The 21993-nt window shown below is 42.4% G+C and overlaps 1 long non-coding RNA gene across 3 annotated transcripts; it reads left to right on the top strand.

Annotated features, from left to right (window-relative positions):
- Nucleotides 1-8255: 8255 nt before the first annotated feature.
- LOC128323675 (uncharacterized) lies at nucleotides 8256-20116 on the top strand. Of its 3 annotated transcripts, none has more exons than XR_008306418.1 (3): nucleotides 8256-8414; nucleotides 11390-11544; nucleotides 13129-20116. It is a non-coding gene; the product is annotated as an uncharacterized LOC128323675 (long non-coding RNA). The 3 variants fall into 3 exon arrangements; XR_008306420.1 differs by having other exon boundaries at nucleotides 12860-20116; XR_008306419.1 differs by having other exon boundaries at nucleotides 11390-20116.
- The last annotated feature ends 1877 nt before the right edge of the window (nucleotides 20117-21993 follow it).

Raw genomic sequence — 21993 nt, 5'->3', positions numbered from 1 at the left:
GCCCAGCAATGAGGGCAGCAGGAGTGCTGAGGCTGGTAGGAGCCGCCCATGGTGAGCAAAAGACCATGCCACCGAAGTGTCAGAGGAGGAGGAAGAACTAGCAAGATATCTGGTATCTGTGGGTACCGAACCATTTCTGCTGCTACTCACGTGATTAGTCTTACAAATCATGTAAACCCCTGATTATAAACCATTGCTAAATGAATAGTACTTCTTAACCAATCCATATATGAATCTTCGTTTAGTTTAGTTTACTTATTTATACCCTGCCTTTCTTCACAGAAGTATACTCAAAGCGGCTTACTTTCAAATAAAATGGCAATGCATTAATAAAAATTGACAACATAAAGAGCAAGAGAGAAAGCAAAAACAAAATCCCAGGGAGCCTACTTTAGACAATCTACGAATGCTTCCCTAGACAATTCTGAAGGTGGGCAGTGAGGGGGACCAGACTTGCATCTCTAGGGAAGCCATGCCATAGTTTGGGTGCCACAGCTAGGATGGCCCCATCCCTCAGATTGCAGGCATACACAAGCAAGGTCATGGGCAAGTTTGTACAAGGGGAGTCAGTTCTTCAATCCAATCCAATCTTTATTACAGTCGTAGACTAGAGTACAAAAACACAAAAAAGAACAAACACAGAAAAACAGAAAACATAAGTACAAATATATCAAGATCAAACATTTGAAAACCTAAACAGATTTTACAAATTATATAACAGTACCTGGCCACTCTATTAATAACATTCTCATCAGGATTGGCTAATAAAAACTTCAAATAAAAATCATCGGGATGCCCTATGAAATCAGTCAGCAAAGGGGAAATTAATTCTAAACGGGCATTCCTATAAAAATCACAATATAAAATAGTATGTGCACTGGTCTCCACTTGGCCTGTACCACAGGGACATAGGTAGGTGGGAAAAGGGATGCCTTTAAATCTACCCTCTAAAACAGCGGAGGGGAGGACGTCCAAACGCGCTAAGGTCAAAGTGCGTCTAAATTTGGGAACAATAACAAGATGCAGATAACTTGCGGGGTTAGAGCTAATTGTTTGCTCACCCAAATGGACGTTCTTGAGCAAAAGAGCAAATTCCTCCTGAAGATCTACATCTATAATACGTTGCTTGATTTCCTTCCTAGCCCGGTCATGACCCATTTTAAGGATTTCCTCTGTAGAGAACCCACAATGTGCTAGTTTGCCACTGATCAAGGTAGACCACTTAAACCTGAACGAATCAGTTTTTATAAGAGAGGCCAGGCCCACACAAGAGAACACAAATTTTAACCAAAATAGGATCATGGTTCTCCAGTACCATTCTAATCAAGTCCACCTCTCTTCTCAACACAACAGTAGGAACACAGCGAGGGACCAATAATATCGATCTCAGACATTTAGATTGCAAAGCTTCTAAAGATGAGAAATTACTAGCCGGTCCTAACTGGGCACCATACAACAATGGGGATGAACTTTGGTGACAAATAGTTTAATTGCTGCAGGGATATAAGAAGCTCCCCTCATGTAATAAAAAGATGTAATAAGATTAGTAGTACACTCAGAGGTGTATCTAAGGAAAATAGCACCTAGGGCAAGCACTGAAATTGCGCCCCCTGTCCAAACATCTGATTCCCATCTTTCAGATAACTTTACCATAATATCAGCTGAAAAATACAAGTCAAGCTCGTTAATCTTTTAATATTTCAAAAACTATTTAGCAGTGGACGTAGCCAGACCAAAAAAATGCTGGAAAACTACAAATTTCAGTATGCTGGGGCTCATGAAATATCCAAATTCTATGTGGAGGTATACTTGGAAAACTAAACAGAAGTGCCTGTCTAATTCTCTACTAAGCATTGTAGCATCACTATTACATAAGTTTTAAAAATCAATGGAGAATTTGACTTTTCCCAGATACTCTGGAAATAATTAAAGGATATGCAGAGCAAACTGTGTCACTGCTTGGAATATATTCTAGTCTTTCAGAAAGACAGTTAAAATGAGAGAAAGAGAGCAAGAAATGCCCAGTGGGCTTTAATACTAAGGATTTCACATTGATTCAAAGACAAACTCACCATTAATAGCCATATTATTAAGACATCACATTTAACTCACTTATCACAAGAAGCAAAGTAAGAGCAAATAAATACAATCCTAGCTCATAAGCTTCAGCTCAGTATTCACAAGCCCTGATTCTCTGTACATAGTGCCAAACTAAATATGTGTACAGTGACATATTTTTTTTTTAACCTGTAGCCCCTTTGGGGGATTCCTAAAGGTGGGGGGGTCCAAAAAGGTTCCCCCTCCCCCTGCTGGCCTCTAGCGCCTCGCAGGGACCATTTGAGCATGTGCAGTGGCCATTTTTAAAAATAAATTTTGGTTTAAAAAAAATGGCCGCTGGAAACAAAATGTCCACCGCGCATGCTCAAAGGGCCTCTGTGAGGCCTGGCATAGCCTAGGGCCTCACAGAGGCCATTTGAGCATGCACATTGGACATTTTGTTTTTGGTGGCCATTTACAATTTTTTTTAATTTAAAAAAATGGCGCCCCCCTTCAAGTGGCGCCCGGGGCACATGCCCTGCCTGCCCTACCCTAGATACGCCCCTGAGTATGCTGAGCCATCATCAGAGTGGACTTAAGGTGAGGGCTACGTGAACCTGAAGAGTGAAATACCACTCCTAGATATTTAAAGGAGTTTACTTGGGCTATCCTATGACCATTAATAGACCAGTTATGCTGTCTGGGCCGTTTTGCAAAAACTATGATTTTGGTTTTTTGATAATTGATCTCAATAGCCTCTTGAGTACAAAATTTTGATAAAATACTGAAAGCACGTTTCAAGCCAATTGGTGGTTTGAGATAAAATTGCCATATCATCAGCATATAACAAAACCGAAATATGCCTATTCGCAATTTTAGGGGGATGGATAGAAGGGATGGAGACATGAGCAACTACAGAATTGATGTAGAGATTGAATAGCGTGGGGGCTAATATGCAGCCCTGTCATACACCCCTGCAAGTGGGAATCTCAGATGACAAAGCCCCCAAAGAGTTGCAGCAAACTTTCAGCTGGGGAGTCAGTTCTTGAGATACCCTGGCCTAGGCTGTTTGGAAAGGGAGAACATTTCTCTTAAAACATTTCAGGTTTTAATTTTTAGGATTAATCATGGTGCTCAAAATATGTCAGCAGTTGCAAACCTGAAACAAGCTATTCACCAGTGAGGCCAGATGGACTATTTGTGAGCTAGTGGTTTCTGGACTGCAGCCATAATCCTTAAAATGGCACTTTGGTTTATAAACAAAGATTATACTGCATATTTCCAGTTACATGGAGTTTCCCCCTTTTAAAACATGGCACTAAAATGTTTCAGTTTTGCTCAAAATGAATCGGAAAGCAAGATTATGCTGTGAGATGTCTGGAAAATCTATTAGAGAGGAGATTAGAATAAACCGGTGCTTTTATCCACCAGAGGAATGCAAATATTTTGAATGCCTTTGACCTCTAATGAACGTCTCAACAGCAATCCTCATCTGAAGAGTGTGCTTCCTCTGAGGATCTGTGGAGAAAGGACAGAACACAGTGCACACTTGATTGCTTATGTAAGCAGAGCCAACTGGGAGGATTTGGGTGCCTGAGGTGGAAATCACTAACTAACATGGGATACAATGCCTCTGGAAGTTTCCCTGCACAAGCCTTGTCAGAATGAATGAGGGCTAGGTAAGAGCAAATTATTTTTGTATTGTATTCATTTAGTCTGTTGCATCATGGAACTCAAGGTGGTGTACAAGGGGTTCCCAAGTGGCCACCTACTCAAGCACTGCACAATGCCTATGTATCTATTCTATGTAAATATTTCTATCTCCCATTCTCCCTCGCCAAAGATTCTCAAGGCGGCCAAAAGCATTTTAAAGCAACAAAATATCTCAAACATTTAAGATAGAATAAATACATTAAATAGTTAAACTCTGTCAGCACTAATAGTAAAATTGGATTCCACTGAAAGTTAGAGTTAATAGAATGGTCTTCTGCTATCACTGAAAGTGGGGTTGGGAGTTCCAAAGACATATTCTCAAAGAACTACACTAGCACCTACAGTAGTTAGTTTCTGGGCATAATTCAAAGTGCTTTAAAGCCCTACTTGGGACCAGTGTACCTAAGGGTTGTCATCTCCCAAATATACTACTGCATGTTCTAAGACCTTCCAGGGAGGCCCTTCTTGAATGCCCTGCCCCCAACTCTGAAGATAAGGCAGGTGACTATAAGTTAGGGCTTCTGTCAGAGATCAGCCAAGTTGGGCTCTGGTTGAGGGCCCACAGTTGACTCTCAAGGCCCCAGGGCCTATATGGGGGTGGGGAGCCAGGCCGGTTTGAATTGAAACAAGTTAAAATCAGTTCTGTACACCCCTAACTCCTGGGTTTTATGAGATTCTCAACAAAGACCTTTCTAGTGTTCAGATGGAAGGGTTGTTCACACAAGCAGCCCTACCTGGGCTTGCATAGTCCTACCTGGGTAGGGTTGCTCATGTGAAATGATCAGTCCCAATCCTGGTGCTCTTCACTGGGGTAGCCTGGGTTTTGTACCTGGGCTTATAGTGAGATAGAAGGGCAGTGGACTTGTAAAAGAATATTCTCCAGTGCATTTAATAGAATGGGTAGAATAATTCTCTGAAATATTATCTCCTATTCTAAATAATGCAGGAGAATATTCTTCTCCAAGTCTAGTGGGTGGCAAGAATGCTTAGCAGCAGGGAAGTGCCCCAGTGCACCACACTCCTCACATGCTGCATTGTGGGATGCAGGAGGTTTCAGCTTGCTTCCCCCTCTCCCCGCTCCTTTGATGTCCCCGGAGCACTCGTGCGCTGGTTGGGTGGGTGTATGATGCTGGGAAACCCAGGAGTAGTGCTGGTTGTGTGAGGGGAGGCAGGAGTGCAGCATAGGTAAGCTTAAGTGATGTGTACGACCTTAACGTCTTGGTATGTTCACTTGCTGGGGATTCCTCTACCAAAATAAAACACAAGCCCTGCCTCATGCCCATGACCACGGATGATCAGCAATTTCAGAGTGAAGGGTGCTCCTTGCCTGACCAATGTACAATGGTGAAATAAGGAGTGGTGGCAGTATGAGTCTCTTATACTGGATCCTTTTCCTGTATTTTTCAAGTGTTGGAGGGCCTTATTTACCAGAAGACTGGCCATGTTGCAAAAATCCATTTGCCAAGTGGGATGAAAGGAGGAGGAGCTGCCACCAAGCAACTTAGTGGTGGCTTCACCCCCTCTCATCTATAGCAGCAGCAGCTCCTTTCCTTGTCTTACCATCAAACGGGGAAGAGGAGGAACAGCTGCTGCTGCCGCCGCCATTATATTCTGCCACCGCCACTGCTGCTGCCGCCACTATATTCTGCCACCCCATTCACTAAAGGGCCTCACCTGCCACCTCCCAGTCTCCCTCCCTTCCCATTCAGGTAAGCTTGGGGGGATATGAAGGGAGAGAGAAAACACAGTGGTGGTGGTGGGGAGCATGCCAGGGCATGGGGGGTGTACAGTGGGCAGAAAGGTCATAGGGTGGGCAACCCAGTACTGAACTTTGCCCCAGCAATACCACAACTTGGTGCCACCCCATCCTCAAGAAATTGGAACTCTCTGCAGACTCAACAGGCAAAAGAGTACAGCGATGGTTCTGGTCTTAGCTGTCCCCTCCCCTGTCTACAATCATTCAACAAGGACAGTTAACTATTTCCTACCCACTCTCCTGCTTAGCTGATTTTGCCCAAAGTGTACTTTTAAGCTGCAGCTCACGGTTCCACAAGCCATTGCCCTCCTTTCCTCCAGGAATTACTTAAAAGCCTACTCTCCATGAAGTGACTCAGCGGAGCACTTGATTGATACATGTTATATTTTTGCAGTACTGAAAATATTTGTGAGGTTGTGAAGTCACTATGCAATGCAAAGTGCTATGATGTCACTGTTTAAAGGGAAACAATTAGACATAATAAAAATCCTTTGATTTAAAATTCTTTTGATCCCTTTCCCCCTTTCATGGTAAAAATCATGATAAGATGTTTTTGATCTATTTGCAGTTATTTGCATGTGTTTGTGTAAACCCTCTTCTTACTCAAGAAATTGGGGTTTGGGGGTTCAAGTCACTAAATTTTCTGAGACAGTGTATTTCCATCAGTGAGCGCAAAAAAAGAAAAGAATTTAATACCAAACTCAGTGATTTAGAAGCATTTAAAGTTTCTTTGTACACATGAATTTGTTAAGCACACATAAAGATAAACTTAAAATACCTGTTTACAAAATGGTACAAATAATAAAAACTTACATACAATGTTATCATAAGGCTATTGTATGATAGCTTCTCTTTCACAAAGTAGCATGTGGCTTGTTAAATAAAACCAAATAAACACAATCTCGCAGACTCTTTATTTTAAGAAAATTCTCCCAATAGCACTTTTGTACAGTTCATACCACTCCTAGAAGAGGTCTCATGGGTGTGCAGATGAAACAAAGAAAACAGATGTGCAACAGGTTGAAATGGCTTGTCAGAGTCTCAAACTGGTGCACAACTTGATTGAAGCGGAACTTCAATAAGAAAACAAGTTCATAAAGCACAAAAGGTTTCCAAAAATCTCCTTTTCTCCCTCTCAGTTCTTCTTGTTGGGGCTGGAAACTCCAGAAGATTCTAAGGACCCTTTGAACACAATCCACTACTAATTAAGAAAGTGGAGGGGAGATCACAATATCCTTTAGCTGCTAAACCCAGGTAGCCTCCTCTGTCAATCCATACCATAAGCTAAAAATAATACTGGTAATAATGGTGGGGGTTACATTTGTTTAGCAGATTTCTATAAGTATCTCCAAGGTCAAGAAAGGAGAAGCACCTGAACAACAATGTTACTAGGAGGAGAATGGAGGAATGACCTATGGCATTGCTAGACAGATTGGGGATGAGTTAGTATTTCTAGTGCTATAAGAGGCAATTATGGCCTAGAGCACTGTGTGTCCCAGCTGCTCTGGCCTACAGATAGAGTCAATCTATGTGGAAGCCCTGTGAGCTAAACAATCAAACCCAGATTGTGGGTCAGAAATCACATGAAGACATGGTTGTGACAAACCATGGTTGAGAAACCAACTTCCAGTGCTAAGTACAGCTCATTGTTTGACTGCATGAAGTAAACTGCAGTTAGTTGTGTGGCACCGGTTTGGACATAAAACTAACATGGTTAGAAATAAATGGTGGTTCTGTATAATGTCTGAACCTATCTAGTAAAAGGAATAGCTCAAATATTTATATATTGATTTCCTACTTTTCCATCCAAAAACTGGGCATTCAAGGCTGCTTACAACAGAATAATATAAAATACAAGATACTAAATTCAACCCAAAATACGTAGACAAGAAAGCCATAGGCACAACAGTAAAAACTTTAAAAACATATCCAGGAGAAGGGACAGTCACACTGCAGGTAGGCCAAACGTCTGTTTAAACAGAAAGTTTCGACTAAGTGACAGAACATTTTAAAAAGGAGGGCAGTAAACTAATCTCTGAGGGTAGAGTATTCCATCGTCTGAGAATTAATGGGACTGAAATTAGTCATGAATAACTCATCTCATTGATTCAAGTGGTGCTTAGCCATGACTGACTAGTGTGAATGCTGCCCATTATCTCAGTCTAGCTGTAAGTGGGCCAGCATTGAAGCCTTGAGATTGTGGCCGATTTTGGTGCTGCCTCCCCAGGTAGCCCAGGGTTTTTACCCTGGCTTTTACTGGGTAGAGAGGCCTCTTCTCCAGGCCCCCAGTCATGGGTCTGCTTGGGCCGCCTGCAGCTCCATCAGACACAGAGCTGGGCGCCTAGAGTGCCCAGCTGAGGGAGAATCAAGGTAGTGCCCAGCTGAGGGAGTACACTTAGGGATTTCTGGAGACCAGGCTGTGTTTTCTTAGCCTCCAGATGGCCGCAGGGCTCCCAGGAAAGCTGCTCGTGTGGGCTCATGAGCTGCGTGGCAAGAAGAGGACCAGCATGGGCGTAACAATGATTAGACATGGGGAGACAGTCATCTGTGGGCCCACTGCCTGGAAGGCCCCCCCCAGAGATATGTCACATGACTCCCCATTGCCCGCCCACCCAGCCCCAAGGCCCCTCAGCCAGCCCTCCTGGCAGGCAATCTAAGCAGCCAGCCTGCAAGCTGCTAGAGAGCTCCTTCTCTAGCTGCCTCTCAGCGGATTGGCGGGTGGGCGGGGCTTCCAGAGAGGCCTCCTTGCAGGCCTCCCTGAAGCCTGAACTCAAGTGCCGCGGCAGGCAGCCATCAAGGAAGGAAGGAGGCAGGCAGAGTGGCCATCGCCGGCTGCCTTTTACCCACCACAGTTCTCTGCAGACCCTCTGCCTAGCACAGACCAGCCTTTGCCTGCTTAGTAATGGAGGTATGATGTGAATTCCTTTTTGTGGTGCTCCTCCACCCACCCACCCACCATATAAGGATCTGCTTGCTATAGGGCTCTGATATGGGGGGTTGGGGAGAGACTGAGAAGTCTCTGAATATTTGAAACAGATTGGAAAATTTGCTGGCTTAAAAAAAAAAAAACCTATCTAAAAAGTCCTATAAGTGGCTTGTTTCATGGCAGAAAATTACAAAAACTTCTGGAACAAACAATATATTTTATTTATTCATTCATTCATTCATTCATTCATTCATAAATGTACTTTATGTTCAAGTTGTTTTGCAATCCAGAAGGTCTGAGTGAGAACTGACCCTTGGGGGCCTGGGGTGTGTGGAGGCCTTGGACTTTGTTGGGGGGGGGCATTTTAAAATCTCATCTCTGGACCCAATTCAACCTTGCTACGCCCCTGAGGATCAGAGATTGTTGAGTGGGGTGGTGGTGGTAGGTGCTATCCTGCCTCCTCCCCACCAGCTCTACCCGCCAGACTTGAAGGTCATGTGAATGACCTCATTGTCTTTCATAAGAACATTTTAGAGTTAATGGATTAGTTCAGATTTGAACTAGTTACGTTCTACTTTCAACATTCAGAAAACACTATACTGGTGCCAACCATAATAATAAGTCTCTCCTAGCTACACTCCTAGCTACACTTGTAAGTTACATTGTGGAACATACAAAATACGTTTTATGAAATCATTTGCATGCTAATACCAAGAATGTTTTTGTAGCTGTTTGCATAGAAACAATAATGCCAAATTCCAGGAATGAGCTTGTAAGCTCATGAACTCCTATGCAATGTATTTCTCCCCCTTTGGTTTCGGTGGAGAAATTACTCTTACCTCAAAAAACAAAACAAAAATTATGTATATGTCTAACCGTATCTGTGAGTCATATGTGAAATATTTAATTTGTTTAATTGCATGGCAGAGTAAACAGACACAGAATTCTGTGTGCCTTCAGGCAGTCTGAGTTTAAGCTTTGGACTCTGCTTGTTAGCTTTCAAGCCTCCCCGCCCCACCGGCTTTACAATCCTTGCATATGTGTTGCTGGAATTTACTGTGTATTTATACCTAGTGAAAATACTCCGTAATTAGTGAAATGACAAAATACAGAAACAAGAAGCGTGGAGGCTTTAGGTTCCCATCTGAAACTTCAAACAAAAGTCCACACTCTTCTGTACAACAGCAAACTTTTTTGTTTAAAAATCACAGTTCCTTTTGAATAATTCTTTAACACTTATTATTAACCCAATCACAGCATAACATCTCTCCAGAGCTGCATTTTCTTTTTATTTCTAATTATTATTCATTTCTTACATCTTACAGGCAGGTTTAAAAAACCCAAATAATAAATGCATATGCTTATATCTGTAAAAATCATAGGCTGCAAATCAATACCATATCATTTAATAATATAAGAATTATCAGCGAGGGGGAAAGAAAAATTACTAACAGTGACTGACATTCTCCACAGCGAAATGCCTCTCTAACCCAATGTCAAACGGCTGTTGGGTGGGGCAGGTTTTGTGCCTGGGTTGGGAGAGGCAGGGCAGACATGTAACCATCCGCCCGGTTGAGCAGGAGGCCACGTGCGCAGCTGGCCAATGGGGAAGAGCTGCGCTGCAGCATATAGCGCAGCATATGCTTCCCCGTCCTCATTCCAGCCAGGTTCCATGGCTGGTCAGGTGCAGGCCATGCTGCACCCGAGTTAGTGATTTCTTCCAAGCGTGATATGTCTGGCAGGGTTCTGGAGAGGCGCAATGTACGATGTACTGGTACCCATGTACAGTTGTATCTGCATTTTTCTAAGACCCATCAGAGGCATAGGAGTTCTAATATTATTCTTGCTCAGCTCACTGACTCAGAGCTTTGGGGTTTGAGGGGTGGTGACTCTGGCAGCTACCTCCTTGACACAATAAACTCTGTAGCTTGGTGGAGCTATGCTGATTGTTCAGATGGCATCTGCCAAGTCCAGCTGCTTTGCCCAACAGTGAGGGGAAGACAGTCCTCGCTAAGAGGCTGTTCCTCCCTACAAGGGGTGGTGGTGGAGGAGGAGGAGTTGCCCACATTCTAGTTATTTGTGTGTGTGTGTGTGTATATATATATGCCTATTGCAGATATCTGAATACTTTTAGTTAATGAAGTGTGGTCCTAGTTTCACCCATGCACATGTGTCTTGTCTTTTTGTGGGGTCTGGGTGCAATGCAGGAAAAAATGGAAAAGATTCCATTTGTGCTGCTGTGTGGCTCTAAATCCCCCATTGCACAATCATGGTTATGTGCTGCTTCCACTGGGAATAATGGAAGCAGTGTGAAACATGTAATTGCACAGTGGTTAGTAGGAGCGATACTGCTCCCTGGCACAGCAGCACCAGCAGGCGATTTAGAGCCTGTAGTGCCCACATCTCACTGCCGAGAATGTCAGCCACTGTAATTGTATGAACATTTATTCAGAGGCTAAATCACAAAGTTCAGTGGGTTGAACTCTGCAATGTACTTGCTTCAAAGTAAGTGTGTATTAAAATCAAAGAAATTTTTATTCTTACACTCAGTAATGTACATCCCCCCCACCCCAATTAGCTCTCAGAACAATGGGCAGTGTCTTCCAAATTAATGTTGCTTTCTGGTACAGCTGGCCTGCTACTAAGGCATAATGAGGCAGCTGACATAGATGGTGAATTGGTGGAGGAGGTGAATCAGCCACTTCAATTAACCTGCCTCATTGATTGCTTAGTTGAGAGTAAGAAGCCACCCCTACTCACCAGCTGTGGCCACTGTCGCCGCTGCCACTACCACTTCTTCTATCATCCTTTCACTTGTCCTTCCTGTTCCCTCCCCTTTTTCCACTTAAGCAAAATTCAGGGATAAGACAGGACATGAATGAGATTCCCTGCACCAGTCAATTGTAGTGCAGGTTGCAGTCAGGAATCCTGGCACATTTTTTGCTTCTTTCCTTCAGATGATGTCACTATCTATACGTTGACAGGGGGTACCACTGCAGCATGGAACCTTCTCCCTGAGAGACACAGAATGGTGGATGACCCCAACATGGTGCAGGGCCCATCTGTGGGACTGGACAGGGATTCTGAAGAAGAGCAGCATGCTTAATTGATGGTATAGTCACTTCATCATTCTTCCCTTTACACCATTGACACCCACTGTGGCTTCATTCTGCTTTGTGGCTCTGAGGTCATAATAGAGCCGGGTGCAGCTGGCCTGCAACCCTTAAATACTAACAAAGTGGCTGCATGGCAGTGGTCATGGCATCAGGGGCTCTTATGATTGCTGGACTGCAGAGGCTTGTCAATTTTTTCCCCCTGGCAAAGCTCCTGGGTCCAGCTGCACAATAAGCTGAAATTCAACAGGTTACTCTTTTCCTATCACAGCATATTCAAAATGAGGAAAGTGGCACCTCTTGAATTTTTGCCTGTGGGACAACTCTTAAAAACACAGATGGTTGACGGTTAAAAACATAAGAAAGGCACTGCTGGATCATGCCCTAGGCATGTCTAGTCCAACATCCTGTTTCACACAGTGGCCCACCAGATGCTGCTGGAAGCCCACCGGCAGGAGTTGAGGGCATGCCCTCTCTCCTGCTACTCCCCTGCAACTGGTACTCAGAGGCATCCTACCTTTGAGGCTGGAGGTGGCCTATAGCCCTCCAACTAGTAGACATTGATAGACCTCTCCTCCATGAAGTTATCCAAAGCCCTCTTAAAGCCATCCAGGTTGTTGGCTGTCACCACATCTTGTGGCAGAGAATTCCACAAGTTGATTATCTATTGTGTGAAAAAGTACTTCCTTTTGTTGGTCCTAAATTTCTTGGCAATCATTTTCATGGGATGACCCCTGGTTCTAGTGTTATGTGAGAGGGAGAAGGTGGCAACCATAGATCTCAGGATTAGTAGTACTAAGACATGGGTTACAACCTTGACAAGCAGTCTTCTGCTAATAATCAGCCAGCCAGCCAACTATACACCTACACAATCAAGTCAAGGTAAGGATCAGCCTTCAATGCTCACTCATTGTCCAAGTGCTGCAGTGACAGCTCATGAGCTTTGCATGCCTCTGAGGCAGCATGTCAAACACGCCCCCAACCCCATTGCACACACCCTCCTCCCCTTCTTTCTTTTTAAAAAGTGGGGTCAGGAATACATCTTGCTGCCTTGCTGGTACTTCAATAGTCTGCTGCTTGAGGCAACCACATCACTTTGCCTCAGAGAAGGGCTGTCCCTGCAATGCTGTTGACTAAACTGGTCAGCATATGCAGGGATGTTCTTAATAGTATGCAGGGTGTGTGTGTGTGTGTGTGTGTGTGTGTGTGTGTGTCTGTGTGTGTGTGTGTGTGCGTTTTTAATGCAGTGTGCTTGAGATAGCTGAATAAGGGCAGCTGATAATTTTAAAAATCTATTAATTTTTTAAAATGCAGGTGTTTTTGTTTGCTTTTTTGGGAGAACCAAGATATATTGGCTCAAAAACACTCCGTTTGCATAAAGTAATATGCTGAAACAGAATTGACACTGGAAGCAGAAGCAAGGTCACCCAGTTGCTTGTCGATCTTCTTTAACAAGTCATATCAACTTTTCCATACATCAGTTGAATTGTTGCTGATGTAGGTGAGCTAGGTTTTGATTTTGGCATGTCACCAATGCTGTCTCATCTCAACTGAAATCCTTGAACTAACATTCTCTTTCTCAGGTCTCCGATGCTGGCTGCAAACCTTTAAAACCACTTACTCAAGAGTAATCCCATAGATGGAAATGGAACTTTTCCAATATACATGGACTGAGATTTACAGCCTAAAACAGTCTGTGTCTGCTCTCTCTTCTCTTACTGAGTTTTGCTTTACCAAAGAATTTTATCACTACATGCTTCTCAAATCTCATGCCTATGGCAGTCATTAGTATTCTTCCTTCACTGGTGCCGTATCTGAGATCTGAGGCACACAAAAGAGCAAGCAGAAACCAAATAAGAGAATCTGAAAATGGCAAAACTCCATCTACACACACACATTTATTTATTTATTTAGCATACATATTTTAAATGTATGATTTAATCAATCTCCTGCAGGGTGTTTCACACCTCAGTCAGACATTCTTTCCCAGAGTGCTTTTGGCCACAGAGTCATTATTTTACAACACCTGCACAGAACACAGTAATTTAAGGGCAAGGTTATAAGCTGCACTGCTTGAAACTATAAACTCAAGGTACTCAGTGTGGAAGTAACTTGCCTAGGGAGAAAAAGGTTGCTGGTTCGAATCCCCACTGAAACACCTATATCAGGCAGCAGTGATATAGGAAGATGCTGAAAGGCATCATCTCATACTGCGCGGAAGATGGCAATGGTAAAACCCTCTTGTATTCTACCAAAGAAAACCACATGGCTCCGTGGACGCCAGGAGTCGACACCGACACGACGGCACAACTTTACTTTACCTCTTCTTTACAAAAAAGGGATGCTGAGTGATTTTTTAAAAATCTGCCTACATTCAAGAAAGTATTCCTGCAGTCACCAATCTGCTGATTCATAGAATGATGCAACTAAAGTGAAGTTGGTTTGAAGCATGTGCTTCACTCTCCCACTGAAATCAGCCCAAAACCCCCAGCCTTACTTACTCTAGGGTAAGTAAGAAGGTAAGTCATTCAATATTCAATATTGTTGGGACCACTGGTCATAACATAACATAAAAGAAAAAGCACAACATATCAAGAAGTTTCATCGGTAAGGTTAAGCCAAAACTGCTACAATTTAGAACATATAAATTTCTTTCTGAGTTTAAAAAAAAGCCAGGCAAAGGTGGCAGCTTGACAACTGACAGATGGAATCACATCCACAAGTAGATAAGTCAAACATTCAACATCCGAACCCTTACGTTTATCTATAATCTGTCTCAGTGTTTCCCCACTGATCACATCATAGATAAGGCAGTATAAGGCGTAGTAGAAGATATCCTCCACTTGACCAGCGCCACAAGGACAAAGGCACTGTTCCACTGGGAGTTTGCAGAATCTCCCCTTAAGATATGCTGTGGGAATACTTTGGAAGCATAAATTGTGAAAGGCTTCCACAGTAGTGCACTGGTAATATTAACCAAATACACTGAGAGACTTCTATATTTCTTATAAGGGCAGTACCAAGATTAAAACTTTGAAGACTGTACCACAGCAGCATTTCTACTGGCTTCCTGTTCTAGGAGCCAATCTCTAATATTCCCTCACCGGAGGCAAGGATATGAGACGAATGTTTAGTCCATTGATTCCCACCCATATAATGGAAATAAAATTTGGCTAGGTAATGTTCTGGGAAACTAACTTAAAGTACCTTAGCAATGCTAGATGGACTCTGATGGAGATTGAAGGTAGCCGTACCTCCATTCTTAGATAAGCAGCAGGAGTGCCCTGGGAAAATCCCAAAATCTTCCTTAGGAAATTGTTCTGGACTATTTCCAACTGGGCAATAGCCTTCACATCCCACCTCCAGGGCATCATACAACATCGTCATGCATCATACAACATCCGCAATATCACCTTACCCTGAAATATTTTAAGTGCCGGGGCTATTAACTGCCCTCCTTTAGAGTAGAAAAATTTCCCTAGATAAATCAAGCTGTGTTTACAGGCTGCAATTACCTCTGGAGTCATCCTATGTTCATGTACAAATTGCATTTTTTCCATTTAAACCCGGATCCTGAATAAGTGTACTGCTCAGAGGCAGTGTTCCTTGCTGATATATAATGTATTCCTGGTCAGGAACTGAAAAGAGGTTGCAGAGTTTTGTCCATCGAGCTGCAGAATTTTCAACATATTTTTGTTAAATTTGATTTTACCTATTTTATATTGAGAAACATAATGAATTCCAGATTGTAGACCATCCCTCACCCTATAGGGGGCACCCCAACACCAAGCTGCAAAAAACCCCACCTTTAATTAGTAAGTATTCATATTCATTGTGATACTGCTTGACTATTCACACTAACATAATGCCACTTCTTAGAGTCACCTCTAACATTGCTAATTAATTAATTAGCAACTCCTCAATTATGCAGCTTGAAGGCTTGCATGTTATACTGTGAACATTGTTTGGTCCAGTAGTGTATTGCTGCAGGGACGGGTAGGGACACAGTCCAGGAACGGTTTTTTTGCCCTAACCTCCAGGGTCTCAGCAGGGACACAAAGCCTTTGGCTTTCTACATGGAAATAATGTGCTGCTCTTGCTATCCCAGGTGTTTATTATCTTAGGTAGCTTTTTAACTTTTTAGAATATCTCTGTAAGTTGGTTCTCTCTTAGTAAATTTTTTTAGCAGTAACAGAGGTGGCTGTACACATTATTGGATTCTGGAGCATTTGCACCAGTACTATCAAGCTTATGGAACATTTCTAAGATTCTTCTCCACTTGACAAAGACCAAGATCAAAACAGAAGTCACTGGGTCACTGTTGTGGAGAATTGTGGATTTGTTTGAAATAGACTGTATTACTTTGCATACAATGGACTTCACTATTTCTCCATCACAATACATTTAGCGTTATCAATGTGATTTCCAATTGTCATCATTGGTTGAACGTCTGTTCTATCTCAGGTTGAGAGTGTCTCTGATTATATACCATACTAATTTGTTATATACTCTTTGTTACATGGCTTGTACATAACATGGAGGGGATCTTACTGTTTCTTATATGCTTGATAATAAGAGATCCCAAGATATAGGGACATAGGAAGCTGCCATATACTGAGTCAAACCATAGGTCCATCTAGCTTAGTATTGTCCATACAGACTGGCAGAGGCTTCTCCAAGGTTGGAGGCAAGAATCTCTCTCAGCCCTATTTTGGAGATGCCAGGGAGGGAACTTGGAACCTAGATGCTCTTCCCAGAGCAGCCCCATCCCTTAAGGGGAATATCACAGTGCTCACATATCAAGTCTCCCATTCAAAGGCAACCGAGGCAGACCCTGCTTACCTAAGGGGACAAGTCATGCTTGCTACCACAAGACCAGCTCTCCTCTCCACATGATTTATAAGAGACATTATTTATATTTAGTCCTAATAAAAGCATTATCTGACTGACATTGTGAATACGTCTGCTCAGTTATTTTAGATTCCACTCAGGTTGAACCAGGAAGGCCCCACTCTGAATGAAGGTACTCACCTTGATACTGCTGCCCGGAACAAAACTCATTCCACATACAGATGAAGAAAGTGTATGTATGTATTTATTTAAAATATTTATATCCCACCCCTCCAGTGCGCTACTGCTCGGGGTGGCTCACAACAATAAGATAGACACAAGATACAAGAAAAGTAATAAAATTAACTAAATTAAAAAAGGTGTCAGATTAAAAACCACAGTCATTATTAGGTTCAAACTAAAGGTTATTTTAAAAGCTAAAAATGGAAAATTATAAAAAGCTAAAGAACCTACCAAATAGAACCAAAAAAATGGAGCATTAAAAAGCCTCCTTTAAAAAGTGTGTTTTAAGATGTTTCTTAAAAATTAGAGAGAACACAGCTTGAGAGAAGAAGTATAGTTGAAAATTCAGAGGTGCAGGCACTCACCATGCCAGCCCACAGCCACACCCACCCCAGCAGCCCCATCCTATAACCACACCCACCCCAGCAGCCCCATCCTATAACCACACCCACCTCAGCAGCCCCACCCCCAATGATTGCTTCATATTATTTGTATTTTAAAATGCAGTTTCATTGTTTTCTGTGCAGACATGCAAGTTATGAAAAGAAACCCTTTAAAAAGAAACCTGTCCAGAGCATGCTGGACTATATTATCACCACCAATCAGGGGCCAGCAGAGAGCAGGGGGAAATTTCCTCTAACTACCTTGTGCAAAGAGAATGTCTTCTGTTCACACAAGAACTAGTCTGGATGCTGCTCACTAGATCCCAATATACACTTCATACACTTATAAAGGAAGGTTTGGAGTTCTGTTGACCTTTGTGGAATATCATGTGTTTAAGCAAATGATATGAAAGTAAAATGCATTAAAAGCCACTTGTTAGTAAGTGATAATGGCACCATTGACGCATGTCACCACATTGCACTTCTGCTCCTGAGCGGAGCCCATTTTCAACGTGTATACATTGGGTAAATACAGCTCTAACATTTTTTCCTGGCCCTCCCTGTTGTGAAAGAAAACAAAGACCTGTAGCAATGTTTTCCTTCAAAGGCCAAGGGATATAGTGGGAAAGATAGATTTTGATCTCAAAGGTCAACAATCTTTCTGGCTGTGAAAAATTGCTTGGAAAAGTTTAAAAGAAATTTAGTTGTAGTAACAAAGTCAGCATTTATTCAGCAGCTGAATACTTTATTTATTTTGAGTAAATGTACTCTGTTGATACTTTTCTGCTTAGGTTTGCATCTTAGACCTAGTTCTCACAGATGAGGTGGTAAGCCATCTCTTGGCTGAACCACTTCATACCACAGGTGGGAACTCAGGTATTTTTTTAAAAACAAGGCAGTCTTCTATCCCTTGTGGCTTTACTCCGTAAGACATCTAGTGTGCAATTACCTTTCCCACTAGTACCTACAAATTAGAGGAGTTACATTTAAAAGAAAATGTGTACAACTCTAATTTGACCTGACAACTAATCTCCTTTGAAATCATATAGTACGTTCCAACGATGGCCAAAATGAGCTTTTGTTTAGCTTTGATAACTGCCTAATGGAAATGGACACAACAGATTTTTACATCCAAGTTAAAGTGCAAAACTGAAGTAAACATTTAAATAATGGAACCTCAGCAGCTTCAAATATTCAACCACCTAGAGCCTTTGGAGTCAGGTAGTATAAACCAAATAAATAATCAATCAAATAAATAAATAATATGTAACAGAATAAATCCTACAGTAATCACAAGCTCTACAATATTTTTTGAAAGATTATGTATAAATCGTATCACACACAAATATACATTTGCAACAAATATTTACCAATGCTAGTGGACTGTGTCGGTAAAACAACATCATGAGGAACTTTTAACATATTTGGTGAAAATATGATTTGATACAGAACTACCAGGGAAACATTTTTGTCTCTTTCATTGCTCTTGGGATCCGCCTTAGATACTGTGTCAGACCATTGGTCCATCTAGCTCAGAACTGTCTACACTGACTGGCAAGGTTTCAGGTAGGAGTCTCTTCCGGCCCTACCTGAAGATGCCAGGGATTGAACCTGGGACCTTCTGCATGCAAAGTGGATGCTTTGCCATTAAGCTAGGGTCTCATCCCAGCCTATGCTTGTGATGTGTGGGAATGGCCTTTTGAATTGGTCCAGCCGGGCTCTTAGGTTCTTAATTGGTCTCTACTGTACTTGTATTAGGATGTTTTAATGCACTTGTTAAGACTGAACACAAACAACTAGTATCTAATTTACTGGTTGGCTCTAGCACAATGGCAAGATAGCAACTCATCACATCCCGGTGAGGAAAAGCAATTTTGTCACGTGGGGACATGTTCACAGGATCATTTTGCCATGATAATATTTAGCGAAGAAGACACTTAATGGTAACTCTTCATTCTCAAACATGGGCATGTGAATAAATGCATTTTAGAGCTGGTCTTGTGGTAGCAAGCATGACTTGTCCCCTTAGCTAAGCAGGGTCCACCTTGGTTGCACATGAATGGGAGACTAGAAGTGTGAGCACTCTAAGATATTCCCCTCAGGGGATGGATCCGCTCTGGGAGGAGCAGAAGGTTCCAAGTTCCCTCCCTGGCTTCTCCAAGATAGGGCTGAGAGAGATTCCTGCCTGCAACCTTGGAGAAGCTGCTGCCAGTCTGTGAAGATAATACTGAGCTAGATAGACCAATGATCTGACTCAGTATATGCAGCTTCCTATATTCCTATGCATGATCTACATTATATGTGATCTGGTCTTTAGGCACTATTTACCATATAGCTGACATCCTGGATTATTAAAAGTTTCTACCCACTGACGATAAACCAATATGATAAGCAGTGATGTAGAGATGGATTGTGTTCAGTGATAAAGGGCTTTCATTGTGTCCAGGGATCTGTAATATTCTGAAATAAAGGCAACCTGTTTTAAACAATGGAATCTGGCATCCCCATTTCAAAGACTTGTTCCATCAAATGAGTATGCTGGTCTGTGACCGTAATAAAGACTGATTGATCCATCAAACGAGCTCCCAAGATGAAGTTATGGTAGTGGGAGAATACTGAATAGAATTTTTAAGATCAGCTTGTGAAGCTTGTGCAAAAAGCTCTTCCTCAGAAAACGCTTTGTGACCAATTCCATGGCACTTTTGCTGTTATACAAGGCCAGCTGTTGCACTTGTTTGCCTTCTCCCTTAGTATCCTCACACAAAAGCAAACAAGGGGGGGGAACCTCTCTCAGTTACTACTGCCAATCCCTGTCGCTTTGTTTTTGTGTGTGTGTTTTTGAAATGGTGGCTGAAGAACACTGGATACATAAAGGAAAAATACGGCTACATATTTTTCACAGTATATTTTTTCACAGTATATTTTGTATATAATGGCTGCATGTAAGCATTTGTAACTACTGTAGTTTTAAATTGTAAAACGTTTTTACCTAATACAGCTTTTGTGTTTGCAATTGAAGAAGGTTTATTTGTTTGTTTTAACCCCATTAATCTCCATGCTTTTGTAATTGTTCTTGCAATAATTAATGCAATAATTATAGCATAATTATAATATATATCAATACTTACGTAAGTCCGTTCTTGGATCTGGTGCATGCTGCTTCATCATTTTGGACAAAATATGAACTCTGATGCTCTTTTACTGAGATATTTTTAAATTGGGGGGGGAGGGGAACCACTCCACACTTTTCTTTTAATCTACAAGTTTTATGATTATCAAAACAGCTGCTTCACAATTCCTGAGACTGAGTGGGAAACTTGTAATTCTCCAGCTCATGGTCAAGTTCTCTGACCTCTATCTTGCAGTTTCCCTTTGGGTTGAGCAGGGATTGCCAACCTGAATTCTTCAGCGCCAACTCCCAACTCCAGATTGCACCTAGGGATGATTGGAGTTGAAGTCTAACCAGGGCCGGGCTGGGGCCACTGAGAGGGTGGTGGAATGTATGTGGGGAGGGCACCGGGTTTTAAGCAGAATGGGTACTTAAGAGTGGGAGTATTCACTGCTGCTAAGTGTGGTGGGGTGCAGGGGTGCCCTGCGGGTTGGGTGCACCAGGCATATGCCCTGTTGCCCTGTGGGCCAGTCTGAGTCTGAGTCTAACAAGCACCAGAGAGCCTCAGGTTGTCCACCCCTGGCCTAACCCTTTGGGATTGTATGTCAAAGTGCAGTGTCCTTATCTAACCTTGTTGGAGGTAGCTGGGAGGCAGCAGCTGACCCTAAAAGCTCTTTTTGTTTGCCAGACTGCACTTTGATGTCAAAAGGGAGCAGTGGCAGTGCCTTAGCTCCTGCCGCAGCTGCCACTGTCCCTGTTTTTAACTTGTCAGTCTGAAATGCAGGGCCAATCTGCTTCTCCAATTTTGAATAAGCAGGCAGCTGCAGTGTCCAATTTGGATGATAGTATTTAACGGAGAGTCAGTTGATGGGCTTGTTATGGTGCTGGGCCTAGCAAAGAGATATTGCAGTTTGCAGTAGATTCTAAATAGTGAGATTCCCTTGAGGATAGGTTGCCATATTTTAGAGGCAAAGGGAATGACTAGAATGACTTCCAAATCAAGATAGGACTTCAATTTTCTCCCATTCCCCCAAAAGGATACTGGTGCCTTGACTTGATCAGGTGTGTAAGAAATCTAGTGTTTACTGCAGTAAGGCAAAACCAAACTTGCTGAAATGATTCTTTCCCTGTCACATGGCTATGCAACTGAAGGCACAAAAGCCCTTTCTGAGCCACTTTGAGCAAATTTACAGATTTGTGATAGGTAACAAGATGGGTTCAAAACAAAGACAATGGCCATTTAAATGCATTTGTTCATATGTTAAGTTCCACTGAAGTTAAATATGTTCAAAAACCTTGCCCAGATTCCCCTTATGGAACACCTTCACCTTTTGGGGAAAAATATTTGGGATCTTTTCACAATATATTTTAGACTTAACATGTTAGTTCCTAATCTGCTATCCTCCCCAAAGCACTTGTGAATTTGCAAAGTTTTTAAAAAGCCTTACTGCATTCATTAACTGCATGAAAGGAAATCACTTTATCCCGATTTTACAGATAAACTTGGAGTTCTCACAGATGCATGCCGGGTTGCCACCTTTTGCCTGCAAGGATCCTGTGTCATAGCCTGCAAATATCCAAAAGACTTATGCATATGCCTTCATGGTGCATATGCATATGCCTTCATATGCTTCATATGCTGAATTTGTACCAACAGTACATCTATCAAAGGCACAGGAACCTTTCCAGAAGAGGAAGGTGGCAACTTTACATCCAAGTCCAGTTCTTTATCTAGTGTGGCAGACTGGGGCTCATCAGATGGATTTATTAGAGGGTCTGTTAAAGGGTTAATTTTCAGAAGAGGGAGGGGAAGGAGAGAAAACTGCAGGAACTCTGCTCTCAGGGTCCCGCCCCTGCGCGTGTTGCGAGGGGCGGGGGGCGCG

The sequence above is a fragment of the Hemicordylus capensis genome, chromosome 4 (assembly GCF_027244095.1).
Source record: "Hemicordylus capensis ecotype Gifberg chromosome 4, rHemCap1.1.pri, whole genome shotgun sequence".
In the NCBI taxonomy this organism is placed as follows: domain Eukaryota; kingdom Metazoa; phylum Chordata; class Lepidosauria; order Squamata; family Cordylidae; genus Hemicordylus; species Hemicordylus capensis.
This window is presented reverse-complemented; position numbering and strand designations above follow the sequence as displayed.